Source organism: Jatropha curcas, chromosome 7, assembly GCF_041381405.1.
Source record: "Jatropha curcas cultivar XTBG-Jc1 chromosome 7, XTBG_Jcur_1.0, whole genome shotgun sequence".
In the NCBI taxonomy this organism is placed as follows: domain Eukaryota; kingdom Viridiplantae; phylum Streptophyta; class Magnoliopsida; order Malpighiales; family Euphorbiaceae; genus Jatropha; species Jatropha curcas.
Genome location: NC_143157.1, coordinates 4,594,961 through 4,613,595, shown reverse-complemented (window position 1 = coordinate 4,613,595; position 18,635 = coordinate 4,594,961).

Genomic DNA, 18,635 nt, shown 5'->3' with positions numbered 1-18,635 from the left:
GTTTTCAACTCCAGCTTTTTATTTTTCTTTTCTTCCCTTTTTTTTATTTTTTATTTTTATTTTTTTGTATTGGCAAAGAGAAAATGCTATTTATGATGCAAACTTATGTTTGTGACCGTGCCTTTGTGGTTGCCTACGTATCTCCAAGAACTCTTCGGGGGATGGGGAGAATCAGGTCTTTCGTAGTTCCTTCCAGGATGCGAACTTCGTGCTCGGCTGGTGCGGAATTCATCTCCGACTTGATGTTAGTGCGGAATTCCTTTCCGGCTTGGTGCGGAATTTATTTCCGACTTGCTGTTGGGGGAAAATTCAATTTTGCCTTAATGCTGATTGTGGAATTCATTTCCGATTTGATTTCTTCGCGGGATTTCTTCCCGGCTTGATGTCTTTGGGGGATTCCTTCCCGATCGTATGTCTTTGCGGGATTCCTTCCCGACTTGATGTTGATGCAGAATTCATTTCTGACTTGATTTCTTCGCGGGATTCCTTCCCGGCTTGATGTCTTTGCGGGATTCCTTCCCGACTCGATGTTAATGCAGAATTCATTTCTGACTTAAGTTCTTCGCAGGATTCCTTCCCGGCTTGATGTCTTTACGGGATTCATTCCCGACTGGATGTCTCTATGGGATTCATTCCCGATTTTGATGATGTTGAATCAACTTATTGACCCGAGCTCGTATGATAGTGATGACCCTAAGCGGATCTGACTTTGTTGTTGTAGTGGTCTTACCACTGGTTGACTGAAATATGACTTGTATTCATCACAAAGAGTTTTGAATACCCACATTGTGGTGGTAACTTGAGTGGCTTGAGTGTTGAAGAAGCTTTTATGCTTTGAGTTTGTGGCTTCGCCATGTTTGAATTCTTGAGGTTAATTTGATTCCTTTTCTTGAACTTTATCTTCCTCTGAATTTGAAACTTATTTCCTCAATGGTTCTCCTCTCCATAAGGAATTTTGAGGAGACTCTTCCTTTTCCTTGCTTTGAGAAATGATCCTTGTTTATAAGGACACTTGTACTTGTGCCATGCTTGGCGCTTGATTTTCAAGGTGTTTGTTGTCATCCAATTCGTGAAAATGACTGCTTCTTTTAACTTGCTTTTTCAAAGTGTGAGTAGCCGCTTGGTCTTTGTCCTTATGGCTGAAATGATTTGTCATCTACCCTTGATGGGCTTGAATTTAACGGAGAGCTTGCAATTGACCCATTTTTGACAACTCGATTTCCTGTAGCTTTGTCCTTGATTTCTTTCTTTTACGCAGAAGTTCCTTTTGACTCCTTTTGACCAAGGGTTCCTTTTGTCCCGTTTTTTTTCTCTTGCTCACTTAGAAGCAGCCTCTCCATAAAGAATTTCGAGGCAACTTGATTCTGAGATGACTTGAGTAGTGTATGGACAGCATTGCGACTTCGTGCAGACCCAATCCAATTCCAAACATAACTTCTTTATTCTGTCGCTTTTAAGCTCAAAATTCAGACACCTCTCTGTCAGAGCATCTTCCATTCCTGGGTTTTCGGAGAAACCATTCTGGCCCTAACCCCTTTAATCGGCTTTGCCTCGGTACTGTTTGAAGTCTTGCGTACCCTTTGCTGGATCCTTTCCATGATTACCCTTCAAAACTTCCCCTTTGATGGTGTTTCTTAGGATGCCCCCAGCTTTGATTGATGCAGAGCAAATGCATGCATTTTTCTTTGCCAATTTTTATTATCTTTTTTTTTTTGTCATCATTTTTTTTTTTAATTTTTTATTATTATTTTTTTCGATTTTTTTTTTTGCTTTCACAGGAAAGAATATGGAAAGAGTATGGAAGGAGTATAAACATGATTGGAATGTAAACTGATCCCTTTTTATTGATAAGACAAAATTTGTGTACAAAAGACACTTAGATTTACAAATTTGAATTGAATGAAAACTTGAATGGAAATGAAAATGAAAAGAAAAAGAACTAGACCCTAAAAGATAGACTCTAGGTGGACTGTGATGGACTAGGATTGAATTGACTGTAGTGACTTCGTTCTTCTCGATGCTTCAATCGATCAGACATGTGGTCGTTGGTTTTGAACAATTCCTTTGTTCTTTTGGAGGTTTGATATCAATCTTCTCAGATACAAACTTCATTCATTTCTAAGAAAAGTTCGAAAGGATCGAACGATTCTTGTTCAGCAAAAATTTTTTTGCATTAATCCCCTGGTTAGGCAAGGGATTGGTTAATGTTCAGCTTGCTCTTGGGGATGATGGACCCATTGTCAACCAGGTCTTGTAGACGATTTTTCAAAGTCCAGCATGATTCGGTCTTATGCCCATGTCCTTGATGGTACTCATAGTATTCATTGGCTTTGAAATTCCGGGGCAGGGGGTTTGGTAATGGCCTTGCTTCTAAGGGCTTCAGTAAATTTGATTTCACTGCTTCTCGGAACACCAAAAGGATTGGCATGCCGAGATCAGTATATTGCCTCCTTGGCTGATTGTTTCCCAAATTCCCAACACGTAAAGGATTCGTGGGGATTATACTGGCTATTTCATTTGTCTCACTGGACCCAGCATGATTCTGCTTCTTGTATGAGTCTTCTTTGAGTTGACCCAACTGGATTAAGTCTTCCACCTTAGTTGCAGTCACAATAAGCGATTGGAACGTAGGCAAGTACTGTGTTTGAAGCTGTGACTGGTAGACTGGCAGTAAATTCTTGATTATTATGTCAACTTGTTCCTGTTCAGAGGGTCGGTTGATCATTTGAGCGGCTTTGGCTCTCCACCTCGAAAGGAACGAGGAGAAAGGCTCATTGTTCTTTTGTTTAGTGGTTTCTAGCTCCCTCCGGGTAACATCCACTTCAATATTATAATGGTACTGCGTGTTGAAAGCATTGCATATGTCCTCCCAATTCTTCATTTTGGAACGATCCAAGCTAACAAACCATCTTAATGCAGCACCAGTCAAAGATTGCTGAAACAACTGAGCAAGGAGCTCGCTGTTCAGGCCAAACGGGTTTAGGGCACCTACATACATTTTCAGATGAGTTTTGGGACAAGTGGTTCCATCAAACTTGTCCATGTTAGGCATCTTGAATTTTGTAGGTAATCTTGCTTCGGGGAACAAGGACAAGGAGTCCATGTCCACCACTTCCTTGTGGGTTTTGAGAGCAGTGATAGATCTTTCCAACAATTCCAGCTTCTCTCTCATTTTCTGAGCTTCCAGCTCAGAAGCAGTTCTGGAGGGCATGTCATCCAGGTTAAGGGCAGGGTTTGTCGGTTCAGCAGCAGGACCCTGATTAGAGGTAGTAGGTCCGCTTCCCCCGGCCGAAGCCCCATTTCCATTACCATTACCTAGTTCAGCTATCAGGGCAGTCCTTTGGGCAGCCAATGCCTCATTCATTCTGGCCTCCATCCTGGCCTCCAGTTGTTCAATGAGATTTTGGATGTCAGTGAGTGATGCCATTGGTGCAGGTAGGGTTGTAGGAGTTGTAGGTAAAACTGGTGCAGCTGGTGAAGCTGGTGAAGCTGGTGAGGTCGGTGATAGTACTGTAGACATGACTGGTACTTGAACGGGGGTTACCTGTGAAAGGACATAGTCAAAACGATTAGACTAATCCTATATAAGGTATTTTCATAGGGTATGTGAGATAGTGTGAGGTGGGGTAATGTATGGGTAAGGTATTTGGACTTGACCCTTATGATGTGGGGTGGTATGACCAAACAATGTTGGGTGGTGTTGATATAGGGAAGAATGACTTGACCCTGTGAGATGGGACGGTCTGACCCTATGTGGTAGGGTAGGTAATGTTGGTATGCTAGGACACCTCGACTTTTCGAATGGCCCTAAGTTCTCAAAGAAAAATTTTTTCTTGGGCCTTAGGGGCCAAAATGTAATTTTTCAGGTCTCAGGGCCCAAAAATGTGATTTTCCAGCTTTTGAAATTAAATGTTTTTTTTTTAATGAGATGATATGTCATGAATGCGCACAACATCACGTCATACTTTGTTTAATGATATGATTCGTATCATTGGGTGCATACAGTCCTAAAGGATAGGTTCTATAGGCTATGACACAAATAGAGAATTGGCTTATAAGGGGACCCTTGAACCTTGAGTAAGGATATACCTAACCACATGTGAAACAAAGAGTTTCGCGTGGGTCCAACGGTACGCATACTCATGGGCCACCCCCAAAAGGATTAGGGATGGTTTGCGGTAACAGGGAGGACGCTTTGGCTGTCCGTCGACATAATCAAGGAGACCTGCCGATCAGCGCTACTTGCTATCCAGACTCAGAAGTTTGAACAGAGAGAGAAGAAATTCATTTGAAATTCATTTTTTATGCAATGGAGAAAAGGATTCTCAATTCGTGCAAATAAATCAACAAATTAAAATGTCTTAATCAATTTGTACAACTTGAGTTTAAATTCCTCATCTCGTATTCTTAAAGAAAGAATACTTGATTTGTGCTAAGGTACCCTGCAAAACAAAGTATTGTAAAATAATGCCCTAAAGAAGGACAGGTTAGTTTACACAACAATAGTAGTCCACTTTATGCAAAATGATTGCATTACTCTCCCCAGCAGAGTCGCCAAACTGTGAACCCCTCCCCAAAATGTCATAGGCATGTGAATGCATGTGACTAAAGGAAGAAATGCACGTGAATGAATGAGTCGCCACCTTGTTTAATTGTTTTAGGGTAAACTAGGAAAAACCCTAAGTGACTCCAATTTTAATTAACCTAGTTACTAGATTAATTAGCCCAATGTCTAAGGCAAGGTCTTCGAACCCGAGGTGGATCCCGAGACTATGTCATGCTGATGAAACTAACCTAAGAATGAATGTTTTGCAAGGAAGATGAAATAATTTAGACCAATGAAAAAGATGTTTATGTGATTCGACTTGCCGCCCGGGGTTAGATCCCGAACGTGCCTACGTACTTCCGTTTGAATGGAAGATCAAAGTCAACGTAGTTCGATAGGCCTCTTTTAGAGGGCTTTGAATGGGGATGCTTTATGCATGAGTGTGTGTATGCTTTGTGCATTTTGTTCAGGCATTGTGCCAAAGAATTGATTGTTTTAGGCATTTTGCCAAAAAGTTTTGATTGGACTTATTTGTGTGCCAGAAAAATGTTGATTGGACTTATTTGTTTGCCAAAAAAAAATGAATTAAGGCTTTTAGCCAAAACATTTTGTGATTTAGGCAATTTAATTGCCGAAAAAAATTGATTTTAAAGGCTTTTAGCCAAAATGTGTTGATTTGAAAGCTTTTAGCAAAAAGTGCCGATTTAGGCAAGATGTTGCCAAAATTGATTGATGATTTATTTAGGCGACTGTCGCCAAAATTGAATGATTTAAAGCTTTAAAGCCAAAAAGATTGATTTAGTTTTAAGGCATTTTGCCAAAACTTTGATTTAAGCGTTTTATTGCTAAAAAATAACTGATCTTACTTATTGGCAATTTGTTTACCAAAAGTAATTAATCAAACTGCAATGTAGGCAATTTAATGCCAAAAGAACGTGAATAATTTAGGCTACTTAGTCACAATTATTGATGAACTGGACTTAAGCCGAAAATTGTTCGAAATAAAGGCAATCATACCATAGCCATTAATAGACTAGATATTTTAAGCCAATATTGTCGGATTTAGGCTTTAATACCACGATTATTAATTAACCGGGCATTTAGCTTAATCATACTTTAATTGAGGCAATTTACTTGCCTATATGATGACATGAATGCATTTATGCAGTTGTAGAATTAAAAGGAGTAGAAGAGAAGCATGCATGAAGTGCTAAAATTAAATAGGCAGAGTTTTGTTTACGTACCTGATTTAATCGTCGACCGCTTCTTAACTCCAGGTTAAGCTCCTCGTTAAGGGAATTAATTTTAATTTAATTTTAAGTGACCAAATATCACAACAATAAAATGAAATTAAAATTAAAAAATGCAAGAAAGCAGTAAAGAATCGCAAAGAGCGTAGGGAGAAGGAGCGTCCGTCAACACAGACTGAGTGAGGAAAAAAGGAGGCCCGAGGCCTGTATTTATAGGCGCAAAACGGACTGTTTCCGGTGGCTGAGCCACCGGGGCAGGCAGGTTTATTCCGGGGGCTTTTCCGGGAGTTCCGGACCTCCAAAAAATATTCCGAGACCAGTTCCGAGATCCTCGTAATTTTCCGGACATTTCAAGTACCATATTGGCATATTTCCGATGAACTTTCCGAAAGGCCTCCGGTCCGGCCGGACTGTTCGCAGTCCGGAAGAAAACAGGCTTTTGAGCCTCAAAATTTGAGTGTTCACAGTTCTAAGTTCTAATAAACAGAACATATGGTTAGAGCAAAAGAATAAAAGCTGATGTTTAGAAATAGAACAAAAGATCTCATATTCAACCTGCAAAATAGTCGTTAGAATAAGAATCTAAGTTCTAAAATCACATAGCTTATCATGTAGCTCACCAATATAGACCATATAGAAAACGATAAACATACAGATTAGAAAATATTAGCACATAGATAACCACTATATAAGTACTTTGGTTGCCAAGTACGTACCAATAGTGTTCAAAATATCACCAAAATATCTGTTCAAAATGTCACCAAAATACCTGTTCTCCCCCTTTTTGTCATCATAAAAAGGGTTAGACAAAAGCACAACAAAAGTAACAAAAAAAAAATAATAAACAGTTTCAAAAATAAAATCCTACAAAGATAAAGCAAATAAATTGTTCTAGATATATAAGAAACAAATCAAAGAGGCTTAGGACCAGTTCTAAGTCTCTTAGAACTCCTTAAAGGCTGAACTGGAGCAATTTCAGAAGAACTCTCTGGCTTTTTAGAGGCAGGGTGTAGTGGAGGCTTCCTTCCATGAGTCTTGTGCTTGCCAACAGTATGCTTTACATTCTTTGGCTTTTCTGAGGAGGGGATGTAGGTTGTCCCTTTCACTCTGAGAGTGGCTAATTTCCTTATGTTCACATCCTTCATTTTCTCCAAGGTCTTGATGAGTGATTGATTCTGTTCAATAATAGTTTGACACTGCTGTATCGCCTCATCAATTTCTTTGTTGTGCTCCTCTATGAGTTCCTTTTCTATTCTCCCCAGCATAATTTCCCTGCTTCTTTGCGCAGATAGCAACTTAGACTCTTGTTCTGTCTTATCTTCAGTTGTCTTTTCTTCATCGCTAATCTCTAGCTTCTCAGTCTCAGCATCACTGCCTTCTTCCACTTTCTTCCCCTTTTCTGACTTCTCCGACTCTTTTGTCTTTCCTGTTTCTTTTTCTGATTCGTCTTTCTCTACAGTACTTTCCTTTTCTGTTTCTTCTTTTCTATTCTCTTCTAATTCCTCTTCCTATGTTCCTTCTTCTTCTTCTTCTGCCTTTTCTGCTGACTTCTTTTCCTCTTCTTTCTCTTCTGATTTTCTCTCTTCTTTGACTATTTCTTCTAACTTCCCTTTTCCTTTTTCTTTCTTCTTTTCAGCTTCTCTTTTTACTTTCTTTTGTTTTTCAATTTCTTCTTTTTCCTTTTCTTCCCTCTCTTTTTCCTCTTTTTCTTCTTTCTCTTTCTTTTCTTTTTCTTTTTCTTTTTCTTTTTCTTTTTCTTTTTCTTCTCCTCCTTCTTCGTCCTTCATTTTTAAGGACCCACTATCTAGTTTGGAAACAGAACTGCCAACATGCTCATTCAGACTGACATTCAGAAACTCAAAAACTGGTGGAAGAATCATCCCGTAGGGTAGCTTCTTGGGGTTGTTCTGCAGCATATCAAAGATAATGTGACATAGGTTGAGGGGTTTTCTCTCAACAATGTGCCACATTATGCACAATTCTACCTGATTCACATATGTCAAAGAGGCGCTCTTGGGATAGATATAATGAACGATAAGCTTGTACAGCCATTTCATGCTCTCTGTTAGATTAGAGCATTCTATCGAGCCCTGTTTGTCTGCAGACAACTTTTTCACAATTTTTCTCACAAAGTCTTCCTTTTTGTAGTTGCTAACCCTAGACACATCTTTGATTTTGGTCACCCTGGACCCAGCATTTGGAATACCAAAAATTTTCCCAAAATCATCATACGATAACTCTCTAGTCTCACCCTGAAGTTTCATAGAGATTGCCTCTGTCCCACTGACTTTTAATGAGCCATAAAACTCCTTCACTAAACTCTCATAACATAGAGCATTTAAAGACAGAAAGTTCATCCATCCTTGGAACTCAAAGAGCTCCTTAAAATTAAACTCATTACCGCCAAAGAACTTCCAGTCTATCATATAAGAACGCATGAGAGGGTAAGTTGAGAGAACCGACTTACCTTTGTCATGAGCTTTCACTGCTTGTTTCTGTGAAGTACCTGTTTTGATTTTCCTTTTCATAGTTTTTTCCTCTATCTTTTTCTCCTTTGACTCCTTCTGTTCGTATTTCTTTGAGAGCTTCCTCAGAAGTTGAAGCTCTTGCTCAGTAAGTGAGTCGGATGAGGAGTTTGAACTGGATTCGGCCATTGTTGCTTATTTCAAAACTCAAAAACAACTTAGGGTTTTAGTTTGCAAAGAGAAGATAAAAAGAATGCTAAGCAGTTAACACAGAATAAAGACGCTTAAGTGGCGGAAGAAAGAAATAAAGAGCAGTTTTTAAATGGAATTCAAAACGACAAATAAGACAAAAGAAACAAAGTAAATAAAGAAAATAAAAACAAACAAAAATATAAAACCCTAAAACCGCCAAAGCACTAAAGACAAAAATAAAATAAAAACAAACACAATACAATAAAATAACTGTTTTAGTCTAAAGCAAGATTCTGATAGTGACTTTAGAAAATCATATCAGAGCAATGTCCGTTTTTAGACAAAAATTGATTTTTACACAGAATAAAAAAAATTAGAACATAGCATATCTTCTATTCTCGAAATTAGAAAGCAGTTTAGAACATACTTACAGAGTTCTAAAGTTATGAGTTTAGAACTAACATACCAAGTTCTCTTCTAATTGAGCAGAATTGACTTTCATTCAAAGGTTTTGTAAAGATATCTGCCAATTGTTTTTCTGTGGGAATGAACTCAATCACGATATCACCTTTTTGTACATGATCACGTATGAAGTGATGTCTGAGTTCTATATGCTTGGTTCTAGAATGCTGAACTGGATTCTTGGATAAATTGATAGCGCTTATGTTGTCACATTTGATAGGCACTGTTTCTAATTTTAATTCATAGTCTGCCAACTGTTGTTTTATCCATAGAACTTGTGCAACACAACTTCCAGCGGCAACATATTCTGCTTCTGTAGTAGAAAGAGCAACAGATGTCTGTTTCTTGCTAAACCATGATACAAGGGCACTACCTAGAAATTGACAAGTCCCAGATGTGCTTTTTCTATCTATTCTGCTTCCTACAAAATCAGAATCACTATACCCAACAAGATCAAATGTATCATCTTTAGAATACCACAGACCCAGATTAGAAGTTCCACAAAGATATCTTAGTATTCTTTTCACAGCAATTAAATGAGATTCTTTGGGACACGATTGAAATCTAGCACATAGACAAACACTAAAGTGTATGTCTGGTCTGCTTGCCGTTAGATATAGCAAAGAACCAATCATACTTCTAAACAGCTTAATATCCACGTCTTTGCCTTTTTCATCTTTTTCTAATTTTGACGATGGACTCATTGGTGTACTACATACCTTGGCATTTTCCATTTTGAATCGTTTCAACAACTCTCTAATATATTTTGCTTGATTAATGAAAATTCCATTCTCACATTGTTTGATTTGAAGCCCTAGGAAGAAATTTAATTCTCCCATCATACTCATTTCGAACTCACCCTGCATAATCTTAGAAAATTCCTTACAAAGAAGGTCGTTAGTAGAACCAAAGATTATGTCATCAACATATATTTGTACAACTAGAATATCACGTGCTTCGTTTTTAATAAATAGTGTTGTATCAACCTTTCCTCTTGAAAAACCATTTTCTAATAGAAACTTACTCAATCTTTCATACCAAGCTCTAGGATCTTGCTTTAAACCATAAAGAGCTTTAGTAAGTTTGTAAACATGATTAGGTTTATCAAAAATCTCAAAGCCCAGAGGTTGTTCTACATACACCTCTTCATTTAAAAAACCGTTTAGAAAAGCACTTTTCATATCCATTTGACACAACATGAAGTTTTTAAAGCATGCAAATGCACAAAGCATTCTAATGGCCTCAAGTCTAGCAACCGGAGCAAAGATTTTATCAAAATCGATGCCTTCTTCTTGGTTGTACCCTTGAGCCACTAACCTTGCTTTATTTCTCACAACATTACCTTGTTCATCAAGCTTATTTCTAAACACCCATTTTGTTCCAATAACCGAATGGTTTTTAGGTCTAGAAACAAGTTTCCAAACTTGGTTTATCTCAAATTGATTTAGCTCTTCTTGCATAGCAAGAATCCAACTTTCGTCATTTTGAGCATCTTCTAAATTTTTAGGTTCTAATTGAGAAACAAAAGCAACATTACCAAAATATCTTCTAAGTTGAGCTCTAGGCCTCATCCTTTCTGAGGGATTGTCCATTATGTCTTCTTGGGGATGATACTTATGAAATCGCCATTCTTTTGGTAATTGAGAATCTTCATTTTCTGTTTCTGGCATTTGGCTTTCAACTATGTTCTGATCTTCATGTTCTAATTCTGGTTCAGCCTGATCATTGATGTTCTGATCACTTTCTGGCTGTTCTAGTTGTTCTGATTGCTCATTCTGCTTCTCAGGATTAGAATCTACAACATCATCACTTTCTAATGTTCTAGAAGTAGAGTCAGTTTCATCAAACACAACATGTATTGATTCTTCTACAACTAGAGTTTTTTTATTAAATACTCTATATGCTTTACTATTATTAGAATATCCCAGAAAAATCCCTTCATAAGATTTTGCATCAAATTTAGTAAGATGATTTTTCTTGTTATCTAGAATAAGCATTTGCACCCAAAGATATGAAAATAACTGATATTCGGTTTTCTACCTTTGTATAGCTCATATGGAGTCTTTTTAAGTTCAGATCTTACCAAAGCCCTGTTTAGAATATAACAGGCAGTGTTGACTGCTTCTGCCCAGAAATACTTTGGTAGTTTAGAATCACTTAGCATGGTTCTGGCCATCTCTTGAAGTGCTCTATTCTTGTGTTCCACCACTCCATTTTGTTGAGGTATTCTAGGTGCTGAGAAGTTATGGAAGATTCCTGTCTCGTTGCAAAAAGCATTAAATTTCTGATTTTCAAATTCTCCTCCATGATCACTTCTAATTGCCGTGATGTTGTATCCTTTCTCATTTTGTATTTTCTTGCACAGATGAACAAACATGTCATATGACTCATCCTTATTTCTAAGGAAGAGTGTCTAGGTGAATCTTGAGTAATCATCCACAATAACAAATGCATAGAATTTTCCTCCAAGACTAGAAGGAGTAATTGGACCAAATAAATCAAGATGCAGCAATTCTAAAGGTCTAGAAGTAGAAACCATGCCCTTAGATTTAAAAGAAGTTCTGGTTTGTTTGCCCATTTGACAAGCATCACAAATGTGATCTTTTTCAAATTTCAACTTTGGCAAACCACGAACCAAATCTTTCTTAGACAGTTTAGAAATAAGGTGCATGCTTGCATGCCCAAGTCTTCTATGCCATAACCAACTAGAATTATCAATAGAAACTAAACATATATCCTGGTTATGCATATCAGAGAGATCTACTAGGTATATATTTCCAAACCTTTTTCCAACGAACAAGGTTTTACTATCATGCATGTTCTGAACTTCACAATGAGAAGGTTCAAAGATCACTCTTCTATTTTTATCACAAATCTGACTCACACTTAATAAGTTATAATGTAATCCTTCTACTAAACATACATCTTCTATTGAAGGATTAGAACCTATCACACCAATACCAACGATCTTACCTTTTGCTTTGTCTCCAAAGCTTACCGTACCTCCCTTTTTCTTTTCTAATCTGGTGAACTTCTTTTTGTCACCAGTCATATGCCTAGAGCAAGTGTTGTCCATGTACCACATCTCTGGTTTCAACTCGCTCCTTAGGCACACCTGAAAAGATCAAGCAGATTTAGGTACCCAACTCATATTGGGTCTTGGAGGGTTAGTGGTAACAGGTGCACTATGATTCTTCTTTTTGTTGAAACTTTGATGTTCTAAAGTCACAACATTAGAAACAGCATTTTTCTGATTAGAAACACGATTCAGTTTAGAAATGCTATTAGAACTTGTTTTCTCTTTAGAAAATGATTCTGAAATTGACTTTAGAATTCTAATCTCAGCTTTCAAGGATTCATTTTCAGAATTCAGATTTTTGCATTTTTCTTCAAGATGTGTCAGATTTTCAGAAAATCGATTATTACAACTTTTAAGATCTTTGATCTCTATAATGAGGTCTTTGCATGTAACTTCTTGATAAAAAGCATCTTTTAAATGATTGCTTTCAGATCTTAGTTTTCTGAAATCTTTCTTTAGGACTTTATGCTTTCTAACAAGTTTTTCAAACTCATTGCAAAGATTATATTGTAAGTATTTAGAAGATCACTTTCTGATTTGGGTTCAGAAATACTTACAGTGCTTTCATCATTCTCATGGATCGTTGCATTTGTTTCGTTGATTCCAGCTTTCTGTGTTGAAGTCAGAGTGCTGATTTCTTTAGATTCAGAGTCGATAGTAGCCATTCGACAGATATTAGCAATTTCTTCTTGATCATCGTGGCTTTCAGGATTAGAATCAACTGAATCACTCCAAGCAGCTACGAAAGCCTGCTTCAGCTTCTCTTTCGTTGACTTCTTTTTCAGTTTAGGACAATTAGGCTTGATGTGTCCAGGTTTGTTGCATTCATAACAAACCACTTCAGAAAGTTCTTTCTTAGGTAAGTTACTATTTTTAGATGGAAACTTTTTATTAACCTTTTTCTGTGGCCTTCCACCCTTTCGATAGAACTTTTTAAATCTTTTAGCAACAAGTGCTAAATCATCACTATCAAGATCAGAAGAACTTTCTTCACTAGAGTCTACCCTCAAAGCCAGTCCTTTCTTTTTCTTATCTTCCGTCGTCAAGGAAGATTTCATTTCTTCTGAAACAAGAGCTCTTATAAGATAATCATAAGTGACGGGAGTCTCCTTGTAATTCATAACAGTTCCTATAGAATCCCATTTTCTAGGTAGAATTCTAAGGATTTTCTTAACAAGCTCATCTTCTGAAATTTCCTTTCCGAGAGTTCTCAAAGGATTAACTATATTGGTAAATCTAGAGTTTAGTTCTGCTATAGTTTCTCCTTCTTTCATACTAAACGTTTCGTATTCTCTCCAAAGGATATTGATTCTGGATTCTTTTACCCTGTCTGTACCCTCATAGGTGACTTTAAGTTTTTCCCATACCTCTGTTGCAGATTTACATCCAGACACTTTGTTCTATTCAGTTGCATCTAAAGCACAATGAAGAATATTAATGGCTTTTGCATTTACAACCATGCATTCCAGTCCCCATCGGTATATTCTTCTTCAGTTTTTCTAACTAGCTCATCTCCTACAGTTTTCATGGGAATACGAGGACCAGTTATAACATTTCTCCAACAATTTATATCAACTGATTTCATAAAATTCTCCATTCTAGTTTTCCAGTAAGAGTAATTTGAGCCATTGAACAAAGGAGGTCTAGAAACAGATTGTCCTTCTAAAGTAGAAAGAGGAAGTGGGGTTGCCATGGGATCTTATCTCTTAAGCGGTTAAGCTTTGGTAAGTCAAGAGCCAAGGCTCTGATACCAGATTGTGGGTCCCGAATATGTATGGCACAACCCAAGAGGGGGGGTAAATTGGATTTTCTAAAAACTGAAATAAATTTTAGAAATTCTAAACAGAAATTAGAATTCTAAGTGCAGCGGAAAATATTCAGAACTTTGTGAGAGTAGAATATGGATTAGAATCTCCTCACAATGTTCCAATTTCAAATATAGAAAGTCTGTGCAAAGTGCAGCTATTGATTATAACAGCTTCACACTGACTTATACAATATCAGAGCTTCTTTATGAAGGGAAGTTATCGAACTTAGAACTTCCTCATAAAGTTTGCAAAACCATATAAAGCTATGTGAAAGATAGTTATTAAAATTCAGAACTTCTTCACAGAGCCTTAATCAAATATTAAAGTAACTTTATGATGGAAAGTTATCAGGATTAGAACATCCTCATAAAGTTTAGAAAATAAAAAAGAAACCCAAACAGTGAATTATACTGGAAATAGAACAACAGTTAGAACATTGTATATTCACTTTATTAGAATACCAGAGTTCTAATGTTCACGAAAGATAAGACTTATTACCGTTTTAGAACATCTGAATTATTAACAATTTTAGCGCTTCAAAAAGATTAAACAAGAGTGTAAAAGAGACAGTATCAAACAAACTTCAGAAATAAAGAGATCAACACCGAGAATTATAGTGGTTCGACACTAACTCGCCTACATCCACTCCCCTAGACGCATCTTGAGATCCTCAACTAAGTTATCTCTTTTAAAGGGTAAGAGACAAACCAACAGTACAAGGCAATAGATCAAAAACCTAGATCTACCCTTTTTGTCCCACTAGATTTTCAAAGGTTCTAGTTAACCTCAACCCTTTCTGTTTTTGGCAGAGTTCAGAAAAACTCAGTTCAAGACATTACTATCCCACACATGGAGAAGGTCGCTTGATAACCTCTATCTTAATAGCTTCTAACCTAAGCTATTACACTCAAAAGTTTAACAAATAAAGAGCCTGTCTACTATAGATTACACAATCTAAATAGACAGAAAGAAACGCCCATATAAGCACAGGAAAAACAGTTTTATCATATTAGAAAATTGGTTAGAACACCGAACTGTTTTTCAAAAGAAATTGTAAAAATTCTTTTCACTTTGAATATAAAAACGTTAAGTTTAGAGATGAAAAGAAAATGGGGGTAGAGTAAGTTTTGAGAGAAAAGGATTCGTTCAATGAGAGAGAGTGCTCTTAAAACAAATACTCTTACTTCACCAAATGTTTAAGACGTGAATGTTCCTTTATATAAGAAACAAAGAAGCTGTTGCCTTTTGGAAAGATATTGAAATCAGAATATCTGCTTTTCTTTTAGAATATATGAAAATCTTTGTTACCAAAAATTTATTTTATCCTTTTTGGTAAGAGAATAAAACACGATTTGCTTTCTTTTAAACAAGAGATTTCCGACAGCAATATTTGGAAAATACTTTTGCGGAAGGATACTCTTACTAAAATCGAAAGAGATTCTCTTTCATTTTTAAGGTAAGAAAGTATATTATACCTTTCAAAATATATTTTCGAAAAAGAGAGTGATTTATATTACCAAAAACATTAAGAGAAGAAATCTCTTTAGTTTTAGGAAAATAAATCTTTCCGATTTAAAAGAATATTTTCGAAAATAGATTAATTAAAGTAAATTAATTTTCCGAAAAATATTTTTGAGAGAGAAAAAGATTTTTGTGCTCATATATGGATTTTCTCTCTATCCTACAAAGTTTTCCTAAATACCTAGCTACTAGGTCTTCGAAATCTTCACATTCAAAGTAAGACTTGCCTTGTATGATTTTCTTTCCAAAAAATTTCTGCATAAAATAAAATTAGTATAAATAACATAATTTTAAATTTATTTGTTTTGTATTAATCATCAAAATCCGAGATTTAGATATTGACCCTTTAGCCAACAGTCTCAGCAAAGACCTCTCTTTTTAGTTGATACCGGGTTTCTCTCATAACCAGGCCCAAAAATGATGATTTAACACCAAAATAAAAAGAAAAGGAGACGGAGAAAGAAGTTAATGGCTCTCAAAACCACCGTTTTTAAGATCTCCAAGGATTTGTGTAAGAATGGATGAGAGAAACCCAAAAGTTGAGTTTTTGATCCAAAAATCTGATTTTGAGACTAAACGAACGTGTTTCTAGACTTTTCAAAGAATTCTTAAGGGTTTTATGATTGAAAGTGTATGAATCACAACCGGTTTTGGTTGAGTTTTGAAAATGGTAGAGTTTCCTTAATGTTTTCCAAAAAGTCCCCATAACACAATTTCCGATGCCTAATTTATAGACAAATGAGAATGTGTTGCCCTATTTTGGGGCTTATGTGGCAAAAATGCCACTAGTGGGCCCTAAAATAGGGTTGGGCTCATTTTTACAAAATCGGACCGAGTGGCACAAAAAATTAGGTGGTGTATCGGGAAGTGTGTCGGGCAAGCTCGACGCGCTTCGCGAACCCAGTTTCGTCGTGAAACGCCCAGTGACCCGAAAAGTAAAAACTGTTAAACACGTGTATTATATCAGCCATGGACCATTGGTTCGAAAACCAGGATATCAGGAATCCGGATCCAAAATTATGTTAAAAACAGTTTATCATCACTGAGCCATTAGGAGTAAAATTTGAGTATCTACAGTAGACACTCGCGGATATCTATGACCAGACCCATTTAATATAGTGGGTAAAGGGTAAAGAGTACCAAAGACATATATCTGTATCTGTTACGAGTAGTAATTTCACTACTTGTATATATCTCAAACCTATTTATAACTATTTATACCCATATTAAATAATCAGAGCAGAGCGACTATCCTAAAATATCTGTCCTGCTTCCATCCCAAACTAGAGTTGAATTTTCATTTTGTTAAACTTAAAGCATGAAAGAAAGAATCGCAAGTACACAATTCGCAGATGTTTAAATCAAGCCTCTCTCCAAACTCAATATTGCTTTTACTATTTTTTCAAAACTAGTGCAACTAAGGGGACATGCGAGGGATAAGAATAAGATCATCTTCTATTATATGTATATGGAATTATATATGCACACACCCACCCCCAAGAGTAAATTAATAGATTCTATCATTCTTCTATACTTTCAACTTCTAATCCAAATATATCATATCGTAGCTGTCTTGCTGGCATATTAACCAACACTTCAGCCCTTTGAAGGATATGCACCACACACGTAAAATATAAAATTTTTAATTATTCCTTCAAATGTTTAGGGATTTGACAAATTGTTCACTGCATGATAAAAGTGCAAAAGAAAAAAAAAAAAAAAAAGGAGTTAAAAGAACGTATGGACATAATCAAAATTCATTTTTGACATCCAACAATAAAATTCATTTCACATAAGAACTGTACATATGAAATTTCTGTCCATTGAAATTGAATCACTTGCTATATATGATGTGAAAGCATTACTCAAAGGTTCGATATATTGATGTCATTAAAAAATATGCATGTACCTGATATATGTAAAAATTAATATATGGTGAAATACATAAATTTATGCTTGAAGTTTACGCGATTTGTTTCTAGCACCTTCAAGTTTACGGAATTTATTATCAGCCTACATTTTTACATTTCAATAATAACTATGTCTTTTGTCAAAATAAAATGTAAAAGTGCAGAGCCATGGCGACTCTTGCAAAGTTATTTTATTTTGGAAAGAAAAATAATTAGTACTGAAATGTAAAAATGTAGATTCATGTAGTAAATCTCGTAAACTTCTGCGACAAATCTATACATTTCACGATTAACATATATTTACGAAGAAGAGGGCAATTGGGGTGGGCCAATTTCGTTGAGGCTATTAACACAAGGACAAAGTGTTTTATACCTGAGGAAGGCGGAAACCGGCCTCAAACACCACTACCCTCCCCCGTCTCAATTTCTTTTCCGGTGGCTACCGTCACTTCCCTCCACATAAATTTAATGGAAATTTATATTGCTATTTCGCCAAATATCAGAATTTAACTAACTAAAACTTAACTATTTCGTACATGCCTTTTTATGCAGATATATTGTTTTTTTGGTATTGTTATGATAATGATACCAAAAGGATCAGTTTTAGTATCTGGTGTATTTTTGTTGAAACATGATTAGTTTATTATTTTTTAGGGTAGGAAAAATTATAATCAAAAGTTACTACTTTATTCTTATATTTTAAAAAATAGACTATTTATACACTATTATCCCTCTTTTAAAAAATTCATATTTTGTCCAAAAGTTACTACTTTATCCTTGTATTTTAAAAAATAGACTATTTATACACTATTATCCCTCTTTTCAAAAATTCATATTTTGTCCTTAAATGCCTTGTGAAAAGACAAAAATAACCCTAATCCCTCTCTATCCGTAAACCTCCTCCCTAAAAAAAGTTTCTATGAAAGCCTGAGTTGCAAAGTTGCAGTAATAGGGGGGTTGAAATAGAAATGTGAATGTGCGTGGGGTTTAAGGGTATTTTTTGTCTATATATGGCACTTTAATGGTAAAATTTGTTGTTTTGACATAAGGACAATAGTAGAAAATATGAAAATTCAAAATAGAATGACATTAGTAACTGTTGTTAAAATATATGGATAAAATTATTATTTTTTCCATTTTTATAAACACAAATACCTTATCAAGAAAAGTACAGTGCATCTTCAAATATTAATTGTAAGGTCAAAACTAGCTAGAGATTCACTTGGTATGAAAACATGGGAAAAATCACTCTCTACACCAAATTAATTTTTGACTATTATATAAAATAGATAAAATATTAACAATTTTTAAAAAAGTTTTTGTATATTGGCTCCCTGAACATATATTGGAATTAAGAAAAGAAAAAGTAATGTTTATCATAATATTGTCTACAACTTTATTG